Genomic DNA, 5,942 nt, shown 5'->3' on the forward strand with positions numbered 1-5,942 from the left:
CGCACACACACAGAGAGGTAAAGCAAGGGACTCCCTTTGGCATTAGTAACAGATCTAGAATTACCTCACTGTTACAGAGCCAATGAGTCACTCTGAGTGTCTCACACACACGCCTCTCCTGCATCAGGCAGCTGTCATTCTTGTGAGGATGAGCTGAGCTCTGTTCGCTGGCCATGTGCCGTTTATGCGCCAGGACAGTAAAAAGAAGAAAAGACATAGAAGCTAAGGTCTGCTGACAAGCTAGATCATAGATGCGCAAATGCACACACACCCCCTTGATAGATTAAATATCACCTGAAAGCATTAGAGTTACAAAGTGGGAGGACTTATTTTGGGTGCCACAAAGCACCAAAGCAAATAATTTTATTTTAGACAATGCTATGTCGCTCAGTTGTTTAGCTTCAACAGCTTGGATACGCATTAAACTCTATCTACGACTCAAAAGGGTGCATTTCAAGAAAAATCCAATCATTGAGTTTTAAATTCTGTGATGCATGATTGAGGAAAAAAAAAAAAAAAAAAAAAAAATAATACTGTTACAAAGAGTTCTGAATTTGCTGCCGCACTGATAATAGTTAGACCCGTTCGCAATGCCAAAATAATAGACAGAAAAAAAACCATCTTTCAAAAACAAAGTTGAAACTATTTAAATTGGGGGTCCATGACAGAAACCTATAAGGTCATTATGTAAGCACAGTGTTTTTGTGTTGAGTAACATTAAGGATATTGTTTTAACAAAATGTAAATAACAGAAAGGGAAAAAGCCCTTCTGGAACCAGCTGCCTCTGAGACGTTACCAAAGAGAAAATAAGACTTAATTTCCTAGCTTTCAAAGCTCAATATATTTAATTGGTCACTCTTAACATACAATGTTTACTGTCTGTATAATTAGACTGATTCCGGTCTTTTCTGAGAAAATGCAACTAACTTCAGCCAGCTAAAATACCTACAGGTTTTGAAAAATGACTGTACAGGTTCCCGCAGCCCCCATTCCTACTGGCCAGGGTCGTAACACATTCATCAGATTTGTCATTTGGGATGATGGTGGGACGGTAAGCAAGTGTAATTGAAGCCTTTTACTGTTGGTGAGCCTGCCTTTGTTCCATAGCAAACATATTTTCTTCATCAATGGCGCTCATATACATGATCATGCTAGTGCAAAGTTTGCTAGCACTACAGTAACATTAACAGCCAGATAGCAGAACTATTCTCAAGTGGGCAAAGCCGGCAGCACCTGCTGTCAGCCGAGGCAGAGGATGAAGAAAGATTGATGAACCTCTCATCTCAAGTTAACAACCTGCTATTGTAAGCAACTGATTTGATAGTTATAAAAATATACCCAACATCAGACAGGTGCATTTGCCATTGGGCTAGAGAGTAAGTAAGTGTGCTTAAGTTAGCAGGAGTCCGTAAGCTGGCGTTAACATCATCAACTTGCCAACAACGTTTTGGGGAACAAATGTTATTGGCTTCTAGCTATTGCTAACATAGCTCAGGTTAGTTATGCTGCTATAGGCCTAGAATGCCAGGAGACTTCCCATGGTGCACTGAGCTTCTCTCTCCATCTGTAGGCTTTCTTATCCCATTAATGCATGTTACCAACTGGACTTCTTCCCTCTCCTGTAATTTTGTACTTTCTTCTCTCTCTTCTCACTCTTTCAGTGGCTTTCTGCAGGTGTTTCAGCCCGCGGAGCTGTAGTCTGGATTTGTGGTTGCGGCTGCCCCCTTGTTCCTACTCGACACTCACTGCTACAATTATTATTATTGTTGGTGTTATTATTATTGCTATAATTAATACTATTAGTTGATATCTGTATTATTACCACTACCATAACTATTATTTTTCATCTCTCTGTGGAACTTGCATTGTGCTCCCCCTCCCTCTCTTTTCTGTACCAGACAGAGAAGCCCACCCTGAGTCTAGGTTCTGCTCAGATTTCTACCTGTTAAGAGAGTATATTTCTTGCTGCTAATAAAAATCACCCACACTCATTTATGTAGTGTTATTTGTTATGTTTAAAAGCAAAAAAACAACAAACTACTTTGAGTCAAGTAGTAGGAAAAAACTGGCACAAAAAGCTGGCATATTAAAGAATCATGACCGGAATTGTAAGTTCGTCAGGCATGATTTCCCATTCAAGTCCTCTGCCGTCGGTCCTATATTCAAAACAAAGTGCAAGGAAAGAAATAAATGAGTCTGTAAAATATTTTGCTCCTCTCTGTGCCCTTTAAATTGAAAAGAATACTGCTCTGAAATGTTCATCGTTATTATACAAAACATTATAAAAATTTGTCTTTTTAGGAGTGACTAGTCAACAACCTGTCAAAAATCCTAAAATCAGTTTAATTTCCGTTAGCATAGCTACTAATCATATAACCAGCCTCAATTTCTTCTGTATAACGGAGAGATAATAAGGCACAAAGCTAAGAACTGATAACCTGTAGGGTTGATGTGGCAGGTGTCTGAACCATCCACCAAACACAAGGATTGGGTATAGAACTGGGGATTCGTTAAGACACGTGCATATTAGTTCCCAACTTTTTGCATATTTTAGTTGCACTCCCAACTGAACTGCAGTGAGCATTTTACAGTGCATAAAAGTTACATGTATCACAGAAGATATTTTGTTTTGCCATGGCTGTCTTCTAAAGGACGACGCCACGAAAGTGAGACACACGAGTGTAAATATTACCAAAGCATTTGACTAATCACGCACGGACCTTCACCCTCTCACACACATTGGCCAACTCTGGTAAACTCGCTCCCTCCTTGTTTTCAACATGAAATTTCACTCATATCCGAGAAGTTATAAAAGATATAGCACACTGCTGATATGTGTGCAAATACTAAAGCAGACCACAGACACCAGGCTCATGAGCTCTACACAGAAACACAAACAGTTGAGTGCTAATGAACACTTATTGATTGGCATGTTTCTACATGTGTCAAGTTTTGTCAGTCAACAGAAAATGTAATCTGTTTTTATAATGTATTGTTTAGCACCTTGTTTCATTATAAAACATAACATGGTAGGGTTCGCGCTTGTCTTTGTCATTTCTGATATTAAACCAGATATCTTTGGGTTTGGGACTGCTAGTCAAGGAGAACATGCAAACTCCACAGTGAAAGGCTTGGGACGACTGGGGTTCGAACCCAGGACCTTCTTGCTGTGTGGCCACAGTGCTATCCACTGGGCCACTGCGCCAATCTTGATTAATCAAGAAAATAATCAGCAGATTAATTGATAATGACAATAACTGTTAATTGCAGTCCAAGTTTGAATGACTTGTCACACTGTGGCCCGTGCACCCCTGTTAAAGCATTTACATACTTTCTACTTAACTGAAAATAAATTATATCTATTGTTTTCCCTGCTGTCCCATCGCACAATGATGTCAAACCACGATCTTTGCAAATAGTTACAACCCTGAGTTTGTGCTACTACAGCTGAGTTAACTTCACACTAATCAAAATATGAAAAAGCAAACCATTTTACAATGTATGAGGTACAGAGTATTTATGAGGATGAGTCTTTCCTATCCATGACATAAATCCCTGTCATCTTGGCATCTATCAACATCCATCCACATATGAAAAACAAGCCCGGTGGCTACATTACCTAACAACTAAGCCTCTAAAAGCTACAGAAAACCATAGGGTCAAAAAAAGTACATCTCTGCTGCTGCATTCCAGACAACACCACTGTATTGACAACAGTCAGCAAAAACAGCAAGAGACCATATTTCTTGCCATGGATTGTATGTGTGTGTTTTGCTTATGTTAGCTGATCAGACCTCATCTCAATACTGTGAGGGCATGGGCAGACAGACTTATCGACATATCCGACTTGCCTGTTAGTTTTGTTACACCTGTTTGGCCTGGACAACTTCAACCGTTATCAACTAACTTGCTATGCTAACTATGCTATAAGCTGTGTTAACCAGCATTTGTGGATTTTCCATTAAGGAGATACAGTCAGAAAGAAGTCAGAGAGCAGAACACACATCTAAATTTGTACTCTAGCTTGGTCAGGAAAGACCACATCTCCTTCTTGCACATAACACAATACTATTTTCCCCCATAGATTGCTCATTAGCAAACATGCGCACCAGCAAGTCCTATGACTGTGGCTCAGGAGGTAGAGTGAGTTGCCTATTAATCTGAAGGTCGGCGGTTCAATCCCCTGCTCCTCCAGGCTGCATGTTGAATTGCCTCTGGTGGCAGTTTCACCAGTGAGCGAATGAATGCAGATGTAGTGTAAAAGTGCTTCGAGTGGTCGAAAAGACTAGAAAGGCACTATACAAATAGGGAGCATTTACTTTAAAAAAGCGTAAAGGCTGTGAAACCTTTTGGCTTGAGGATAAAAAACAAACACTTTTCATTCTATATTTGCAACAAAGTAAATCATCTCATCATCACAGGGTGCAGGCCAATGACAAGCGTTTTTGAACTTGCAAACCTAACATATAGCCCCAGTTTGTGCCATTCATGTTAGAAGCTGAAGCTTTTGCATTGATGATGACAGCAGACTCTCTTCCACATGAAAAACAGTAAACTGATGTTGCTCATGTACAACATACTGTACACCATGTTAGTCTTTTCAGTTTAGAAAATTTAGTGACCTCACATAAATCCCATCATAGATCCATCCCACCTCAACCTGAGCAGACACCTTAACAGACAGAACAACAACAAACAAAAGTGGTCATAAATGAGGCTTGACTTCTTGACTGAAGTAACGTAATCATAAAGTGTCATACTGTGATACCATTAGTTTTCTTTCTGACAGCAGAGCTCAGCACCTCGACAGGTGTCCACGTTAACAATAATAACACTGCTGCAATCGCAATGCAAGTGTCGTCAATAAAGAGACAACAACTAAAATATGACATTCACTCGTCCTCCCTTTGAGACAGGTCAAAACACACACAGTCACAGTGGATCTCTGTCAGCACCCACACTCGTTAACAGTTACTTTTAGTAAACATTAGTCATCACTTCCTCCACAGTCATCACCAAACCAGGTTATGCCAGTAACGCTGCTACACAAAACAATGCCATGATGGGTTTTGTTGACGTGAACTAACCTGCTTTCAAAGCAAAATGGCCTTGTCTGGCAAGGCAGACAACGGCGTAGCCTGGCTAGCATTAACTGTAACAGACATACAAGGCCTTGTCTTGCCGTAAAGCAGTGCCCCGTAGCATACTAGCTAGCTGAATCGGTGACTTGGAAGCTTAGCAAGTGTGTGAACAAGCTAAGAGACCGACACCTTTACGTTTCTCATGCACAGTTCAGTGGACGTTCACAACCGTGTTTGCTCACCAGGCATGCCAATCGACTGCACACGGCAGACAGGCATGCGTTTTAAAAACCCGAGACAGCAAACAGGCTACCGACACGGCTACTCAGCTTTCTGCCAAGCATAGCTAGCTAACAGCCAACTTTAGCTGCGCGCTAATGAAGGGGCTAACGTATGCTACAGCGGGGCTGTTGTTTCCCCCCCAACACACACTAACGTTACACTCGAAAATCCGATGTTTCACTCGCCACGGCTCACCCGCTTACCTCGGACGAAATATCCTTCAGTTCACTGCAGATAAATGGGTGAATATATGGCGAGGTGATAGACACAGGGTCCCTCTTTCTCGTATTTCATTCGTTAGCTCAGCGTAGCCTCCACATTCGCACTGCTCCTCCAGCAGAGACGAGACGCCAGGCGTTAAGTACCAACCGCTCCAGAGCGCGCACAGTTGTTGAAGTTTGTCGCGGGAGCGCGCTCTGCACGAATCGCAAATTGTACAAAATAATAATTATTTTTTAAATGCATAAATTCCTGCCTTACAGTTAATTTGCTACTTTCATGTCATTTTAATATGTTTCACCCAATATGATGATCAATTAATTCATAAATAATAACATCCACACACACTTATTCCCCCC

At 41.1% G+C, this 5,942-nt stretch overlaps 1 protein-coding gene across 2 annotated transcripts in view; it reads right to left on the reverse strand.

Annotated features, from left to right (window-relative positions):
* siah1 (siah E3 ubiquitin protein ligase 1) overlaps positions 1-5,727 on the reverse strand; it is a 27,889-nt gene extending 22,162 nt beyond the window's left edge. For both annotated transcript variants that reach the window (XM_046038039.1, XM_046038036.1), the window contains exon 1: positions 5,568-5,727. The gene's annotated coding sequence lies outside the window, so the exon portion shown is untranslated. The remainder of the gene's footprint in view (positions 1-5,567) is intronic.
* Positions 5,728-5,942: the final 215 nt, after the last annotated feature.

The sequence above is a fragment of the Micropterus dolomieu genome, linkage group LG22 (assembly GCF_021292245.1).
Source record: "Micropterus dolomieu isolate WLL.071019.BEF.003 ecotype Adirondacks linkage group LG22, ASM2129224v1, whole genome shotgun sequence".
Taxonomy (NCBI): Eukaryota; Metazoa; Chordata; class Actinopteri; order Centrarchiformes; family Centrarchidae; genus Micropterus; species Micropterus dolomieu.